This window comes from Macaca fascicularis, chromosome 20 (assembly GCF_037993035.2).
Source record: "Macaca fascicularis isolate 582-1 chromosome 20, T2T-MFA8v1.1".
Classification (NCBI taxonomy): domain Eukaryota; kingdom Metazoa; phylum Chordata; class Mammalia; order Primates; family Cercopithecidae; genus Macaca; species Macaca fascicularis.
Genome location: NC_088394.1, coordinates 9,582,353 through 9,599,967, shown reverse-complemented (window position 1 = coordinate 9,599,967; position 17,615 = coordinate 9,582,353). Strand labels below are relative to the sequence as shown.

The 17,615-nt window shown below is 45.2% G+C and overlaps 1 protein-coding gene across 5 annotated transcripts in view; it reads right to left on the bottom strand.

The window, feature by feature from the left end:
* The window catches only part of PMM2 (phosphomannomutase 2), a 45,012-nt gene that overhangs the window by 1,518 nt on the left and 25,879 nt on the right, over positions 1-17,615 (bottom strand). The gene's annotated exons all lie outside the window — the stretch shown is intronic.

The following is a 17,615-nucleotide window of genomic DNA, read 5'->3' as shown; positions in this document are numbered from 1 at the left end:
GTACAGATGAAGGCTCCACCTCGTTTGTCCGGGGCCATTGCTGATGTGACCCTGGAACCCAAAAGCACCCGAAAAACAAGATTTAACTGGGCAGGGAGAATTTCTTCAGCTACCTTCCTCTTAGTTTCCAGGAGAGGAACATGAGTACAATTGTTATTGAGAAGAGATTTATAACCTTCTCTTGAACTGCAATTTGGCTTGGAACACGTAATTATGCCTAGGAGAAGTATCACGACGTTCTTGTGAAGATCTGTCTAAGGCTTATTTTTCTATACAGAAGGCATCAGCGAGTGACAGTATTCTCACAGCCATCAGTTTTTTTTTTTTTTTTTATAGCTGTGCCCACACTTTTCTAACAAGTCACAAGGGAGCATCAGGAGGGCAGAGGGTGGGGAGCAGGGCTGCCAGGGATCTTCCTGTGATGAAGGACGTGGCGACATCAGTGGTGATGGCAGCCACTGGCCATGTGTCACTGCACACTTGAAACGTGGCCAGTGCAATGGAGGAACTCAGTTGATTTGATTTTAATTTAAACGGCCCCACGTGGGCCAGGTGTGGTGGCTCATACCTGTAATCCCAGCACTTGGGAGGCTGAGACGGGTGGATCACCTGAGGTCAGGAGTTCGAGACCAGCCTGGCCAACATGGCAAAACTCCATTTCTACTTAAAATACAAAAATTAGCTGGGCGTGGTGGTGCACGTCTGTAATCCCAGCTGCTCGGGAGGCTGAGGCAGGAGAATTGCTTGAACTCAGGAGGTGGAGGTTGCAGTGAGCCGAGATCGCGCCACTGCACTCTGAGAGTGCTCTATCTTAGATAGAGCCTGGCAGACTATCTTAAAAATAAATAAATGGCCCCACATAACTGGGGTCTGAGCTGCTCGCTAAGAGCAGGGCCTCTGGAGGCCCCAGGTGGCCTGGGTCAGATGCTGGTTCTACCACTGAGCAGCAGTGTGGCTGCGGCAACTCCCCATCTCCAAAATGGGGTCCTGGTGGAAGCCTGCCCAGAGCTCTGTGGCCAAAAGCTCAGGAGATGATGGTTGGGGTCACACCTTGGTAAGATGAGGAAACCGAGGCCTCAGAAAGTCTGTAAGGGCCCATGTCTAGGAGCACCTGGGCATGTTCTGCCGGGGTCCTGTGCCTGAGTCGAGTGCCCTAATCTGTGTCCCCATCACCCCCACCAATCCCGCTGGGCTCAGGTTAATGAATCAGGTTACCTACCGCTCCCGCAACCCCGAGCCCTGCAGGAAATCCCCCGTTTTTCTCATCGTGGAATTCCTTTATTTCCCTCATAAAACTGGATAAACACTGTAACTCAAAACCTTAAAATAATCTATGATTGGTTTACAATACAATGAACACAACCGCAGAGAAAACGGATTTTTCTCATAAAGCACCGAGCATGAAGCCAACATGGAAACCATGATTTTGTACCAAAAATCCGACATACTTTTAAAGAACTAATTGCCTCTGGAAATGAGTGTTTTCGTTTTTGCAAGAACCTATCCCCAGGCAGATGGCTTCCTGAGGTGGAGGTGAAGTTTCAGGCTTCAGGAAGGAATGTCGCTGGGCCCAGGGAGTGCTGGGTGGAGTCAGGAGCCCATGAACTTGGCATCTCTTCCAGTCCAGCCACTCGGGAGCCTGCCCGGGCCTTGCGCTGGCCTTACGCAGTTTTGTACCAGGCCTGGCAGCCTTCAGACAGACCTGAATTTCATGGCCACCATCTGCTACCTACACATGTGAAACCAGTTCTGCTAATTCTGATTTTGCCTTTTTTTTTCCTTTGGACACAGGATCTTGCTATGTTGCCCAGGCTGGGCTCGAGTGAACCTCCAGCCTCAGCCTCTCAATTAGCTGAGACAAAGACTGCGCACCACAGTGCCGAGCTAGTTCTAGTAATTCTTATAATTTAAAAAAAAGATTTCTTTCAGGAATGGCCTGGTGGACAAAAGTCACAGAGAACCTAACAAAGGCACAATCTAGGTGGGCATGGTGGCGCACGCCTGTAATCCCAGCTACTTGGGAGGCTGAGGCAGGAGAATCACTTAAACATGGGAGGCGGAGGTTGCAGTGAGCCAAGAATGGACCACTATACTTCAGCCTGGGCAACAGAGCGAGACTCAAAAAACAAAAACCAAAGGCACAACCAACTCTCACATGCCTCAGAAGAGCCAAACATCCTCCCCGCCTCAGTGACTGAGGAGGGGGAGTCAATATTCACATATTAACACAATACACCTTTCTAGAACACCTACTACTTGCCAGGCATTGCTTTAGCTGCTAGGGATACGGCGCAAACCAAAACGACATCACAGCTGCCTTGGGAGCCCGTGGTCTGGTCGGGGAGACCAGCCATGAGCAGACAGCTCTTGGGTGCCTTGTTGAGCGAAGGGAGGGAAGGGCTGCCAGGACTGGAGGGTGAGAGAACCCTGGCATCTGAGGGAAGTGAGGGGACAGGCCATGTGGCCATCAGAGAAGCGACTGAAGAGGAAGGATGGGCAAGGACCGGGCCAGGCCACAGAGCACAGATTGTAGTAAGGACCTGGGATTTCACAGGAAGCCACCAGAAGGCTGCAAGCTCAGGCCGTGGTCTTTCTGGAGAATGGGTGGGGGGTGAGGACACAACAGAGGGGAGCAGTTAGGAGGCTCCTACAGCCGGCCAGGGTGCAAAGAGGACCGAGGCCATTACCTGGGAAGAGACCCCTGAAGCAAAAAGGGTTTATGCTAGTCCCCTGACAGTTGCTAGGAGTGTCCTTCCCTGCAGATGTCACACGCAGGGGACAGAGGCCTAACGGCATGAGTCTCCTCCCATGGTCCTGCTAGGGGCTGGTGGGGAGGTGTCTGTGGAATCTGGGTGATCTGTGTGCATGTAACTCGCTGGCACTTAATAAAGTTAGGTCTGGAGAACCAATACCCATCCAGGAAGGCGAAATCTTCCCGACCCTGGTTGTAGGAGCCTCGCTGGGTCGCTTCTCAGCTCCACCCCCTTTCAGAGAGCTGCACGGCTGGCAGGAGCATCTGCATCACAAACACAACCCGCCTCAGGCCTTCCTTTCTCTCCTGCCAAGGGTCTGCTTCCTTCTTTATGACTCTCAGAGCATGGTGGGCTCCTTCCTGGGGCGCAGCCTTCTTGGGGCTGTGTCGAGCTTGCACACCAGAGTAGGTGCAAAGCAGGCAAAGCGGACCCCAAATGAAACAAAAGGAAAGCTGGCTGCCCTCTAGAATAATAAGGCTACAGAGAACCGGAAATTTCAAATGCTGGATTTGCATATGCACTAAAGGTTACTTGATTCTAGCTGGGGAACTCTGCCACCCCCCCCCCAAGCTCCGAGAACAAAAACCCTGTTCCCTGGAGAGGGGAGGGAAGGGGGGAGGGATGAATGAACGATCTAATTTCTCGTTACAGTGTACCTGTCAGGCACCAAAGAAAGGCCAGGGCTCAGTGAAATCAGCACATTAATATTTAAATCCCTAACAGCTCCAAAGTCTGAGGATGAAACAGAAGGCATAGTGTGGGCCACGTTCAGATGCCAGGGGACTGACGAGTCTCCCGCCTCAGCCCATTTCTGTACATGCTGTTGCTGACCTGTGCAGTGTAGTAGTGAACCCCAATCATCCAGAGAGAGGAACAGTGTCATCTATCACAGCCTGCATGACTGCTTAGCTGGTAGCAGTGGGTGTGTGCTGTGTGGATGCCTCCTATAGCACAGATGGACTCTGTGTAGCTCGCAGTCAGGACTCTTACTTATTTTTGAGACAGGGTCCCACTCTTGCCCAGGCTGGAGTGCAGTGGTGCAATCATGTCTTGCTGCAGCCTCCACCTCCTGGGCTCAAGTGATCCTCCCACCTCAGCCTCCTGAGTAGCTGGGACTACAGGTGTGCACCACCATGCCTAATAGTCGATTCTTGCCGTGGACATTCATTTTGGCTGTTTAACAAGTATTTATCAGTGGCCGGGCGCGGTGGCTCAAGCCTGTAATCCCAGCACTTTGGGAGGCTGAGACGGGCGGATCACGAGGTCAGGAGATCGAGACCATCCTGGCTAACACCGTGAAACCCCGTCTCTACTTAAAAAAATACAAAAAACTAGCCGGGCGAGGTGGCGGGTGCCTGTAGTCCCAGCTACTCGGGAGGCTGAGGCAGGAGAATGGCGTAAACCCGGGAGGCGGAGCTTGCAGTGAGCTGAGATCCGGCCACTGCACTCCAGCCTGGGTGACAGAGCGAGACTCCGTCGCAAAAAAAAAAAAAAAAAAAAAAAAAAAAAAAAAAAACAAGTATTTATCAAATTTCTAGGTATTATGGATACAGGGATTGAAGACACATTTGCAAAAATTATAACAGAAAACGGTGACAGTGAAAGAGATCTGGCCTGACTCCATCTTGCTTCTAACCTCCAAGCTGTCCTCGTTCATTCCTGGGCACAGGCTGAACTAACCTTGGGAGGAATTTAGTTTATAGTTCAACTTTGGTTTTTTTTTGTTTTTTGTTTTTGGAGATGGAGTCTCACTCTGTCACCAAGGTTGGAGTGCAGTAGTGCAATCTCGGCTCACTGGAATCTCTGCCTCCCAGGTTCAAGTGATTCTCCTGCCTCAGCCTCCCAAGTAGTTGGGATTACAGGTGTATGCCACCACACCTGGCTAATTTTTGTATTTTTAGTAGAGGTGGGGTTTCACCACATTGGCCAGGCTGGTCTCAAACTCCTGGCCTCAAGTGATCCGCTTGCCTCAGCTTCCCAAAGTGCTGGGATTACAGGTGTGAGCCACCATGCCTGGCCTATAGTTCAAGTTTGAAACAAAGATAACAGCTCTTTCCCTGAAATAAACCCCTTCTTGCCTGGGGACCAGTCTGTCTTTGTAGGATAAACAAATTAGCTACAAGACTGGAAATTATGGTTTAGGAGCCATGGAGCCTCTGGCTGCAAGAGTCTGAACCTCCCCACATTGCTCCTGGGAATAACATCACTTGTAAAATCTAAGATCAGTGCCTGAGATATTTTGCAGACCCTGCCTTCCAATGTAGCAGTTGACCCACTCAGACAGGTAATCTGATTCAACCAGTTCTTTGAACCCACTCAGGGACAGAAGACAGCAAGAAAAACTCACTTCCACCTGCTATGATTTCATCTCCATGCTGACCAATCAGCCATCCATACCTCCAGAGCCCCTGCCCACCAAGTTATCCTTAAAAACTCCAATCCCCAAATTCTTGGAGAGACTGATTTGACTAATAACAAAACTCCAGTCTCCTGCACAGCTGGCTCTCTGTGAATTACTCTTTCTCTATTGCAATTCTCCTGTCTGGATAAATTGGTTGTCCAGGCTGCAGGCAAGAAGAACCTGTTGGGGGGGGTTACAAATTTGGGGACTCATCTGTGATCTCTCTTGTGGCTATCTGCCAGCGATTCAGTAGCCTCCCCAACCCCCCTCACTGGTGATGGATCCAGAGGCCAGCCCAGGCGGCCACCTAGTTCTCTTGGACTGCGGGCTGACACTGGTGCCATCTCTACTGGTAGGGTGCTGCCAACCCATGGTGTATGAATTTAACTGCGATAGAGGAACAGTCCTGGGGAGACTTCCTGTAACTATAGCCCCATAGTGGGGTGTCTGCCTATAGCCCCATCGTGGGGCATCTCTAGTTCTATTATATGGTATCTGTTTGTAGCCCCAGCATGGGGTATCTGCCCTAATTGTACAGATAATAGGGGACTTGTTTGGAGGAATACTCTTGGTTTGTGATTTGGTATGGAATCTCTGTCTGGAAGGTGTTTTGCATGTTTATTTTGCTGTATGTGTTTGTATATGTGGAGGAGATGTCTAAAGGAATTGCTGAAGGAAGTCCATCAGGCTCTCCTAGTTTGTCTGGTTGGTCACATTCACTGAACCCTGAAGGACTTGTCAGCAGAAGCTTGGAAGTTAGACAGAGCTGCCTCAGGCTCTTCCATCCACTCTTCCATCTGGTTCAGAGATCATCCTTTGAATTACTTTAGTAGGGGACAGAGATATGTGAAAAAAGTTAGGGATATTAAGATGTATTTTTGGTAAGGATGATTATAAAAAAAGAAATTTATATGAGAAAGGAATTCTCATATAAAAGGAATTTATATGAGTTGTATGGTAAATTCTTGTCCTAAAATTGAATGACTGATTATTCAGGAAAGAGGGGCGTATAGGACAAGCCAGAAAGTCCAAGCATGTCATAGATGGTCTCTGTGAGTTGTGACAAGATTTGTAAAATGGGGGAAAAAAAACCCTAAAAAACTGGCAAATGAAAAATCTTAACTACTAACGCATCTTCTTCAGTCTGTATATTTATAATGTCGTGTGTGTGATGTTTAGGAGCTGTAATTAATTGGCTTAAAAAACAAGCACTTAAACATTTTGTCAAAGAAATAGCAACTCTAATGCATTTTAGTTCATGTGACGTTAGTAATCTTTGGTAAATAAAGATAGTTTTAAAGATTATTGATGAAATAAAATAAAATTGTCTTCAAAACTCAGACATTTGGTCTGAATTAGGCAGATCAGATACGGTTTTTGCTGGATGCTTTAAGGTCATAAATGGCTTCTATGACGTTTGTAATTGTTCAATTTACCTACTTTAGGGCCATTAGATTCTAGATAAGGCCTGGGGACATATGGAGTTAGCCATGACTCCTAGCTATGCCAGAAAGAACCAGACTTTATCTGCAGTTCTGTCCTGTATTCTAGGCTCTGCACCTGGTATGTAATTAAAATTGCTTAAAGACATGGGAATATGGTTTTTTAAAAAAGAATCTTGTCTAATTTAGAGAGTTTAAGGATTATTTTTGGTTGAAAGACAAAATAAAACTGAAAGTTTAACCAAATTGTAGGTTTGTGAAAAATTAACTTTGTGAAGAACTCTGTGTGTGAACAAGCTGGCTGAAATTGAAAGGGTATTATTTAATTTTTCCATAAATTAAATATTAAAAGCATACTGATGCAGGGCCAGAATCTGGGCCCATATATCAAAATAATAGGGTTTTATGCCAGGCGTGGTGGCTCATGCCTGTAATCCTAGAACTTTGGGAGGCTGAGGCAGGCAGTTCAGGAGGTCGGGAGTTCAAAACCAGCCTGGTCAATATGGTGAAATCCTGTCTCTACTAAAAATACAAGAATTAGCCAGACATGGTGGCACACGCCTGTAGTCCCAGCTACTTGGGAGGTTGAGGCAAAAGAATTGCTTGAACTTGGGAGGCAGAAGTTGCAGTGAGCTGAGAATGTGCCACTGCACTCCAGCCTGAGCAATGGAGCAAAGACTCCCATCTCAAAAAATATATAAATAAATAAAAATAGGGTTTTATTTTTGAACACTGATTTGTTCTTTTAACAAACAATTATAAATGGTTATATAAAAGGTTTATGAAAATGTTACCCTATAGTCAAACTAAAATTGAATAGATTTGTTTGTAAAATTTTATTAAAAACTAACTTCGGCTGGGAGTGGTGGCTCACACCTGTAATCCCAGCATTTTGGGAGGCTGAGGTGGGTGGATCATGTGGGGTCAGGAGTTCAAGACCAGCCTGGCCAACGTGGTGAAACCCCATCCCTACTAAAAATACAAACATTAGCTGGGAATGGTGGTGGGTGCCTGTAATCTCAGCTACTTGGGAGGCAGGAGAATCGCTTGAACTTGGGAGGAGGAGGGTGCAGTGAAGCAAGATCATGCCACTGCACTCCAGCCTGGGTGACAAGAGTGAAACTCCATCTCAAAACAACAACAACAACAAAACTAGCTTTAGCATTAAACATGCAGTAATGCAAGATAAAATTTGGTTTTCTCTGTTGAAGAATATTTTTATGTAATATTGAGAGAGACACAGAGACAATGAAAGATTTTTGTTTGGCTTTGGAGTAAACTATTAAAAAAAAAAAGAGAGACAGATTCAGTTGGCCTCATGCTATCTTCATTGGGTTTTGTTGTTTAGAAAGCTGAGTCTTCTCTCTATTAGAGTAAAGGTTTTTCCCTTTACAAAATGTTTGAGTTATCATTTTGGCTAAATGAATTACTTATGGTGACCTGGGATTCTACTTTGTGATATCTAGTGTTTTAAACCTTTGATATTTAACAAACTTTCCAAGATCAAATTCTAAGTTAAAAAACAAGTTCCCTAAAGTCCAAAAGAGACATATTTGGCTTATTCCGTATATTAAAATTATGTAGGAGAAGCACTGTCAAATATAAAAAAGTGTTTAACTTTCTTTGGGTTTATAGTCATATAAATATGTTATTAGTATGTGTTACAAAATTGTGTAAGATTCCTATAATTCTGATATGTCTCAGTATATGTTATCAGTAATAATTATAATTGTTACGTTAAACTGTGTGTCACAGAGATGACCAGATTTCCTTGTTGACTGCATCTTTAACTATGGCTGTCCTGAGACTTTTGTTACCCACAGACAATTGTTGTCTTGGTTTTATCCTTTTCAAAAGGCAGTTTATAATCAGATATGGTACTCTAATGGGTACTCTTGAATGCAGGTCTGTGATAACTTTAGAAATTGTGCCACCGGAATGGAGGAAAAAAAACCTCTAGGATCCTCATGGAGAGCTGATGTGTTAAACATTGTTAATCCTTTTGTTTTTCAGAGTCAAGAAAACGATTTTTCTTTTGAGCTGTTTACAACTTTTAGCAATTGAATTAAAGTATACTTCTGTGAGCAAAATTTAGAGCGTATTGTTTTCTCTCTGATTTCTCCAGAATTTGGAAACTATTTGTGAGTATTATCAACTTATGGCAGTATAATTATTTGCACAAGGGCAGTAACAATTTGTTTTCTTTTGTAATAGGATACAATTAGAGATGCTGGTTACTTTACCAAGGCTTTAACTGGAATGACGTATTTTCAAATATAAACAGACTGCTTTAAGGAACAAAGTTGACTAACAGAGCCAATAGAAGTCCCTTGGAAAAGCTGGCCTCATACCTTGTCTACAGGGTCCCTGTGCAGGGTTCCCGAACTGTGGTAAATAAAGAATGTCACTTTCTGACAGGCCCAGGAGCCCCAAATTATCTTAGGATCATGAGAGGAAAAAATTTCACCCAACTCATACCGGTTTACCTTTGCAGGTATACTAGATAAATCCATGGCTGGGCTCGAGCCTTTAAAAAATCTAACCTGAGATTTCTTATGGAACAAAGTTTCAGCAAAGCCAATTTTAAAAACAGCCTATATGGCAAATAATTATTCTTGCTGTACTTTATACAAATAATCAGGCCAAGCATAATAAGACCATGACATATTTTACAAGTAAACTTGTCCTACTATGATTTGTCTTTAATAAAAATAAGGATGGGAGAGAGAAAAAAGTGTTTCAAAAAACTATGGTACACTTGCTGTTAGATTCTAGTCTTGTCCTTTGTTCTTGAGTTTTGGTTATTTTCTGCAATTTGGACTAAATCCTGAATTCTACAATTCCCAAACTAATGCTTTCAATTTTTTCTTCCGCTTTTCTGACTTGGACTCAATTAAATTGTTACTACCTTTTTCCTGAGGCCCTGCAAGCGGAAGCTTATTCTTTGTAATACAGATGACAAAAACATGTCAAATTGCCACTGCCTTCCTCCTCTATAACTAAAGAAGCCTAGCCCATCTGCAGTGCCATCTCTTGATACAGGAAACAGCTGTTTAACTGAACTGATCTGGTCTCAGGACTAGGAAAACTGACTAAAAAGATAAGGAAGAGTGTATTTACATTTCCTCCTGTCTACCCCAATCTGTCTGTCTAACAACCTCTGACCCAAATCTCTCTCTGCTAATAACCCCATGTCTGATTGGTTCTTGGAGCTATTTACCTGAGTCACTCAGAGCTTAGAGTCAATTCTACAAAAGCTTCTGAAGCCAGGACTTTCACTCTTTATCCTAGGACTCATTTGTTGAAACTATAGATGAGAATACTAATGGCTTTGTCATGCAGGCCTTCAAACCCTAACCAGGAACCTCTGAGTATAAGCAGACAGCTGCAAAGTGGTTTCACTCCTCTGACCTTTGGGTCAACACCTACCCTGACTATGCTCCCTGTCAGCAGAAAGAAGCTACAGCGGTTGTCACTCTTTTCCCATCTGCATGCCCCACACCTTAGGAATAAGGTATTATAAAACCCAACAGGAGGAACTGAAACTGTCTCTGCAAAAATTTTAGCTGAGAAAATGGTGACCTGATGGTGACCTGAATGACTCCACCTTGCTTCTAACCTCCAAGCTGTCCTTGTTCATTCCTGGATGCAGACCGAACTAACCTTGGGAGGAGTTCAGTTTATAGTTCAACTTTGCAACAAAGACGGTAACAGCCCTTTCTCTGAAATAAACCCCCTTCTTGCCTGGGGACCAGTCTGCCTTTGTAGAACAAACCAATTAGCTACAAGAGTCTGATCCTCCCCAAATTGCTCCCCACAAATAACATCACTGTCATAAAACCTAAGATTGTGCCTGAGATATTTTGCAGACCCTGTGTTCTGATGCAGTAGTTGACGCCACACTGACAGGTAATCTGGCTCAACCAGCTCTTTGATCCCATCAAGAACAGAAGATAGCAAGAAAAACTCACTTCCACCCCCTATGATTTCATCTCCAAGCCGACCAATCAGCAATCTCCACTTCCTGAGCCCCTACCCACCAAGTTATCCTTAAAACCTCTGATCCCCAAATTCTTGGAGACACTGATTTGAGGAATAATAAAACTCTGGGAGGCCAAGGTGGGCGGATCGCTTGAGGTCAGGAGTTCAAGACCAGCCTGGCCAAGATGGTGAAACCCCGTCTCTACTAAAAATACAAAAATTAGCCAGGCATGGTGGTGGTCGCCTGTAATCCCAGCTACTCAGGAGGCTGAAGTGGGAGGATCACTTGAGCCCAGGAATTCAAGATTATGGTGAGCCAACATTGCGCCACTGCACTATACTCCAGTCTGGGTGACAGAGTGAGACCCTGTCTCCAAAAAAAAAAAAAAAGAATTGTGTCCTCACCGGACTGACGAGGTCACTCTTACCGTCCTCACTGTCACAAGGTCACTGGTGAACGGTGTGGTCAGATCTGGGTCTACTTGGTCCACACGGACACAAACCTCTTCTAAGCTAGTTTTGTTTTCATTTTTTTGAGACAGAATCTCACTCTGTTGCCCAGGCTGGAGTACAGTGGCACAATCTCAGCTCACTGCAACATCTGCCTCCTGGGTTCAAGCGATTCTCCTGCCTCAGCCTCCTGAGTAGCTGGGATCACAGGCGTGTGCCACCACGCCTAGCTAATTTTTTTATTTTTTTAAAGCTAATTTTAAAGGCAGATCTTCCTTATTAACATTTCTGGAGAAAAAAATGTTGCACAATTTAGTTAAAAGGACGGCAGGTAGCATTTTAGAAGTGATGTAGGAGAATGACAGACGTGAGGCTTTCAGATCCCAGGCTTTCAGATCCCAGCTTAGACTAGCTGAGAGCCTGGACTTTCCATTGTGCCTCCTTTGTAAGAGGGAGGACGCTGCTATCTCACCCGGGAGCATGTACAACGTAAGTGTCCAGCTCAGGGTCTGACAGTGAGGAAGGGCTGGAAGATTTACATTTCCTTTTTTCAATTTTTAAAAATTTTTAATTTTTACTGGTTTTTTTTAAAGAGACAAGGTCTTGCTCTGTCGCCTAGGCTGGAGTGCAGTGGCACAATCTTGGCTCACTGTAATCTTGAACTCCTTGGCGCAAGTATCCTCTCACTTCAGCCTTTCTAGTAGCCGGGATTACAGGGATTACCCAGCTCCTTTTCTCAAGTTGATTGAAATATTTTATTTTTCTTTTTTCTTTTTTTTTTTTTTTTTTTGAGACGGAGTCTCGCTATGTCGCCCAGGATGGAGTGCAGTGGCCGGATCTCAGCTCACTGCAAGCTCTGCCTCCCGGGTTTTTATGCCATTCTCCTGCCTCAGCCTCCCGAGTAGCCGGGACTACAGGCGCCCACCACCTCGCCCGGCTAGTTTTTTGTATTTTTTAGTAGAGACGGGGTTTCACCGTGTTAGCCAGGATGGTCTCGAACTCCTGACCTCGTGATCCGCCCGTCTCGGCCTCCCAAAGTGCTGGGATTACAGGCTTGAGCCACCGCGCCCGGCCTTTATTTTTCAATAGATAGCACATTCATATAGTTCAAACATATTAAGAAAGAGTAAGAACTAGACGGCGATTCTTTCTCCCATCCGCATCCCCACCCCCACAGTAACCTCTGTAACTTTCATCCATTCAGACTCCTTTTGTGCATTTATAAGCCAACACAAAGAGAAATTCCTTTCCCCTCTTTAGACAAGAATGTAGCTAGCACATTACTTATATTGTCCTGCACTTTGTGCACCTAACAAAAAGCCCTAGAGATGGGTCCACATGGACTCTTTTTACAGCTACATGGCATCCCAGTGCAGAGACAGACCACTGTCATGTGGCCAGCCTCCTGAGGAGCGGCAGGGCTGTCCCCAACCCTGAACCCTCTGCGTGAGTCTTTCACACATGCTTGAGTGCACTGATAGCCACATTACCCCAAATGGAAGCATCAAGTCAAAAACCGAACCAGCTGCTAATGTTCATTAAGTGTTAGAAAGTTTTCATGTTGCAACCGCCTTACGGCCAAGATGACTTTTATAGAAAGCATGGTGGCCGGGCGCGGTGGCTCAAGCCTGTAATCCCAGCACTTTGGGAGGCCGAGACGGGCGGATCACGAGGTCAGGAGATCGAGACCATCCTGGCGAACACGGTGAAACCCCATCTCTACTAAAAAATACAAAAAACTAGCCGGGCGAGGCGGCGGGCGCCTGTAGTCCCAGCTACTCGGGAGGCTGAGGCAGGAGAATGGCATAAACCCGGGGGGCGGAGCTTGCAGTGAGCTGAGATCCTGCCACTGCACTCCAGCCCGGGCGACAGAGCCCGACTCAGTCTCAAAAAAAAAAAAAAAAAAGTAAGCATGGTTAAGTAGAGGCTCTCTGGACTGCGGATTCAGAGTGGCTGAGGGTGATCCAGCCAGTGCGGTTCCTGGAAAGCCATGCAGAGCCATGCGCGGTGTGTGCTCTCTGCCCTTGCCATCTCTCTCTCTGCAGCAAACCAAGGTACGCCACGCCAGGCCCAGGGCCTCCATGCTGAACTCAGAGCCAGGTTTTAAGAAACGCTGGCTTTTGTGGCTGATGGGAAGAATGACAGGGTTTCTGAAGATGGCAAGTATTTTGAAAAGCAACGGCCAACGCCTCACTTCTTCACTCTGCTCTCAAGTTGCTCCAAGCAGAGGGCACCCTTTACATAACACCAGACCCTGCCTCCTGGAGGTTGTGTCGCTGGAAGAGGCTGCCAAGCCTCAGGGCCTGGCTGAGAAATGGCTTTTTTACTGACAGCTCTCAGCTCAAGATCACTTCCCTGGATGCCAGCGAAAACATTAACCTTCATTAGGAAAGCAAAAAACCCCAGCTTTCTAAATGTCTATCACTGAAAATGCAAAGTGTAAGGCTAGTATTTGGATTGCTCTGTGCCTAAAGTTTCAAGAACTGATATGTTGTCCGAAGATAGTTGACTGGACTGCTAATTCCCATTTCTAGAAAACTGCTGATGAAAAGGATCAGAGATGGGGGCAAAGAATCGTGCAAGAATGTTCAACACAGCATCAGTTATAACGGCAAAAACGCTTAAGCCACCCAAGGTGCCTCTACGAGGGAGGTGGGTAAATGATGCCTAATGAGAGAATGTTATACAGCCATTAAAAATCTTCTTTGCAAAGAATATTCACGAATATGAGAAAAGTAAAATACGTTAAGAGAAAGAAGACTAAAACTAAAACAACATGTAAGGATCCCACTTTTGGGATCATATACATAGAAAGGCTGGGACATCGCTGGATGATGACAGGTGACTTTCCTTTTCTTCTTCATACTTCCTCTAATTTTCTATAATGAATGCACAGGTTCATTTACAATCAGGGGGAAAGTTTCCATTAAATAATACTCATTTTTTAAAAACTAGGTTAAGATTTTTAAAATAGAATCCAGGCATGGTAATGCAATGGTTAAACAGAATAGAAAACCCTCTAATTCCCAAATGAAGAATTCCCAAAGGAAGTCATTTTCTGATTATCTAAGAAATGCATTCCATTCTGCAAATTCCCAACTGAGGCTTCTAGATGGCGATTTATGTGAAGCAAGAATGTCGTCATTACAGAATAATCTGCTGTAGTGTGTCTTAATACCTCTCCTCTCTGTCTGTAAGAAATGGCACCAAGCTAGAGGAGGACTGAGGAAGCTTCCAGGCATCTCTTAGATCCTGGGTGTCATTTCATTAGCTTAATTTTTTTAAAGACATGGAGTCAGACAGTGATCTTTTTCAAAGCCTGCACTGAAAGCATTTCTGCATCAAAAGCATTTCCACAAAAGGATGTGGTTATAAAACCATTTCTAACTGTCATTAAGAACAAACCTGAATGCTACACCTCCTTCAAAGTACCCATTTCATCTGGGATTTAGAACAAGATCTTTCTACGCCACTGAGAGAGAGCTTATTGTAGTGGTAAGCACACTCATTTAAACAGCAGGCATCACCAGTCGTGGTATGGCACACCTGTAATTCCAGCTACTTGGGAGGCTGAGGCGGGACGACTGCTTGAACTCAGGAGTTCGAGTACAGCCTGGGCAACACAGCAAGACCCTGTCTTTATTTTATATTATTTTATTTTACTTTAAACAGCAGGTATCTCTTTGAGATCCTAATTTCAATTATTTTAGATACAGATCTGTAAGTGGGACTGCTGGATCATAAGGCAGTTCTATTTTTAATTTGAGGAACCACTATATAGTTTTCCATCATAGCTATGCCATTTAACATTTCCCACAACGGTGTACAAGGGTTCTAATTTCTCCACACCCTTACCAACATTTATTTTATTTTATCTTTTGGAGACGGAGTTTCGCTCTTGTTGACCAGGATGGAGTACAATGGTACGATCTCAGCTCACTGCAACCTCCGCCTCCCGGGTTCAAGAGCTTCCCCTGCCTCAGCCTCCCAAGTAGCTGGGATGACAGGTGCGTGTCACCATGCCCGGCTAATTTTGTATTTTTAGTAGAGATGGGGTTTCTCCATGTTGGTCAGGCTGGTCTCGAACTCCTGACCTCAGGTGACCCACCCACCTCAGCCTCCCAAAGTGCTGGGATTACAGTCGTGAGCCACTACACCAGGCCGCCAACATTAAAAAAAAAAAAAAAAAAAAAAAAATTAGCCATCCTGGCCCAGTGTGGTGGCTCACGCCTATAATACTAGCACTTTGGGAGGTTGAGGTGGGTGGATCACTTGAGGTCATGAGTTCAAGACCAGGCTGGCCAACATGGTGAAACCCTGTCTCTACTAAAAACACAAAATTAGCCAGGCATGGTGGTGGGCGCCTGTCATCCTAGCTACTTGGGAGGCTGAGGTACGAGAATAGCTTGAACCCAGGAGGCAGAGGTTGTAGTGAGCCAAGATCGCATCACTGCACTCCAGCCTGGGTGACAGAGCAAAACTCCGTCTCAAAATAAAATAAAATAAAATAGCCATCCTGGCAGGTGTGAGGTTTACCTCATCGTGGTTTTGATTTGCATTTCCCTAAATGGTGACGTTGAGCCTTTTTTCATATACCCACTGGCCATCTGCATGTCTTCTTTGGAGAACTGTCTATTCAAGTCCTTTGTTCATTTAAAAAAATTTTTTTTTTTTTTTGCCACTGAGTTGTTGGAGTTTCTTATACATTTTGGATACTAGTCCTTTTATCAGATATATGGTTTGCAGATATTCTCTTCCCCTCTGTAGGCTGCTTTTTCATTCTGATTATTTCCCTTACTGTGCAGAAGCTTTTTAGTCTGATATTGTCCGACTGGTTTTGCCTTTGTTGCCTGTGCTTTTGGTGTCACATGCAAAAGATCATTGCTTTTTCCCTGTGTTTTTTTTCTAGGAGTTTTACAGTTTCAGGTCCTGTGTTTAAGTCTTTAATCCATGGTAGATGGCCAAAAGGACAAAGTCAGGATCCCAAAGAGATATCTGCACCCCCATGTTCACTGAAGCATTATTCATAATGGCCAAGATATGGAAACCACTTGTGTGTCTACTGACAGAAGAATGGATCAAGAAAATGGAGTACATTCTGGCTGGGCGCAGTGGTTCACACCTGTAATCCCAGCAATTTAGGAGGCCAAGGCAGGTCCAGCCTGGCCAACATGGCAAAACCCTGTCTCTACTAAAAATACAAAAATTAGCCGCATGTGGTGGCAGGCGCCTGTCATCCCAGCTACTAATCAGGAGACTGAGGCACGAGAATCACTTGAACCAGGGAGGTGGAGGTTGCAGTGAGCCAAGATGGTGCCACTGCACTCCAGCCTGGGCGACAGAGCGAGACTCTGCCTCAAGAAAAAAAAAAGTGTAGTATATTCCTATCACGAAACATTATTCCGCCTTAAAAAAGAAGGAAACTTGCGATTTGTGACAGCAGGAGTAAACTGAGAAGACATGCTGAGTGAAATAAGCCCCTTGCAGAAGGATGAATACTGCATGATTCCGCTTGTATCAGGTATCTAAAGGTGCTAAAGTCATATAAGCAAAGAAAAGAACGGTGGTTGCCAGGGACGGGTTGGTGGAGGAGGGAGATGGAGAGTTGTTCAATGGGTATAAAGTTTCAGTTAGGTAAGATGTGTAAGTTCTACAAATCTGTTGGACAAACAGAAGTGCCTATAGGTAACAAGACTGTATTGTACACTTAGAAACTTGTTAAGAGGGAATATCTCATGAGAAGTGGTCTTATAACAATAGCAACAAAAAATCCTAAACGGCCCCCAAAACCAAAGGGGCACAATGATTAAACTCATGAACCTGTGCGCGTTAAACATGTGCAGCTTTTGCTGATCAATGATACCTCAATAAAGCTATTTAAAACAAAGAAGAGGTACATTTCTTCTGGTGCCACCAGCTCTGTCATTAGCTGTGTGACCTTGGGCAAGTCCCTTACCCTTTACGGGTTCCAGTTTTATCCTTCTGACAAGAAGAAACAAGCCTCTGCTATCCCCGAGTACCCGTCCTGCTGGAAGACTGCGGCGTGGGGGCCCTGCTGAAAAGCAAACCTTTCATGGGTAGGTCTTAGCAATGCAGCAAGGATTTTGGAGTGGACCAGAGATCAGAGGGATGAGAAACTCTGAATATGCAGCAGTTATGATGCACCTGCTGGGTGCAGGATGGCGAGAAAGCCTGACAGGGGCCTGCTGATGGTAAGGTAACCAACACCCCCAAGCTGCATGTGGGAGGGAGGCAGAGGGGCCCAGAGGATGAGAGGAAATGAGAAGGTGATGGGGCCGGGCGCGGCCCGTCATCCCAGAACTGAGAGGTCGAGGTGGGTGGATCGCTGAGGCAGGTGGATTCCTTGAGGCAAGGAGTCAAGACCAGCCTGGCCAACGTGATGAAACCCTGTCTCTACTAAAAATCACACCTGTCATCCCAGAACTTTGAGAAGCCGAGGTGGGTGGATCACTTGAGCCCAGAAGTTTGAGACCAGCCTGGCCAATGTGGTGAAACCCCATCTCTACTAAAAATACAAAAATTAGCCGGGCATGGTGGCGCATGCCCATAATACCAGCTACTCAGGAG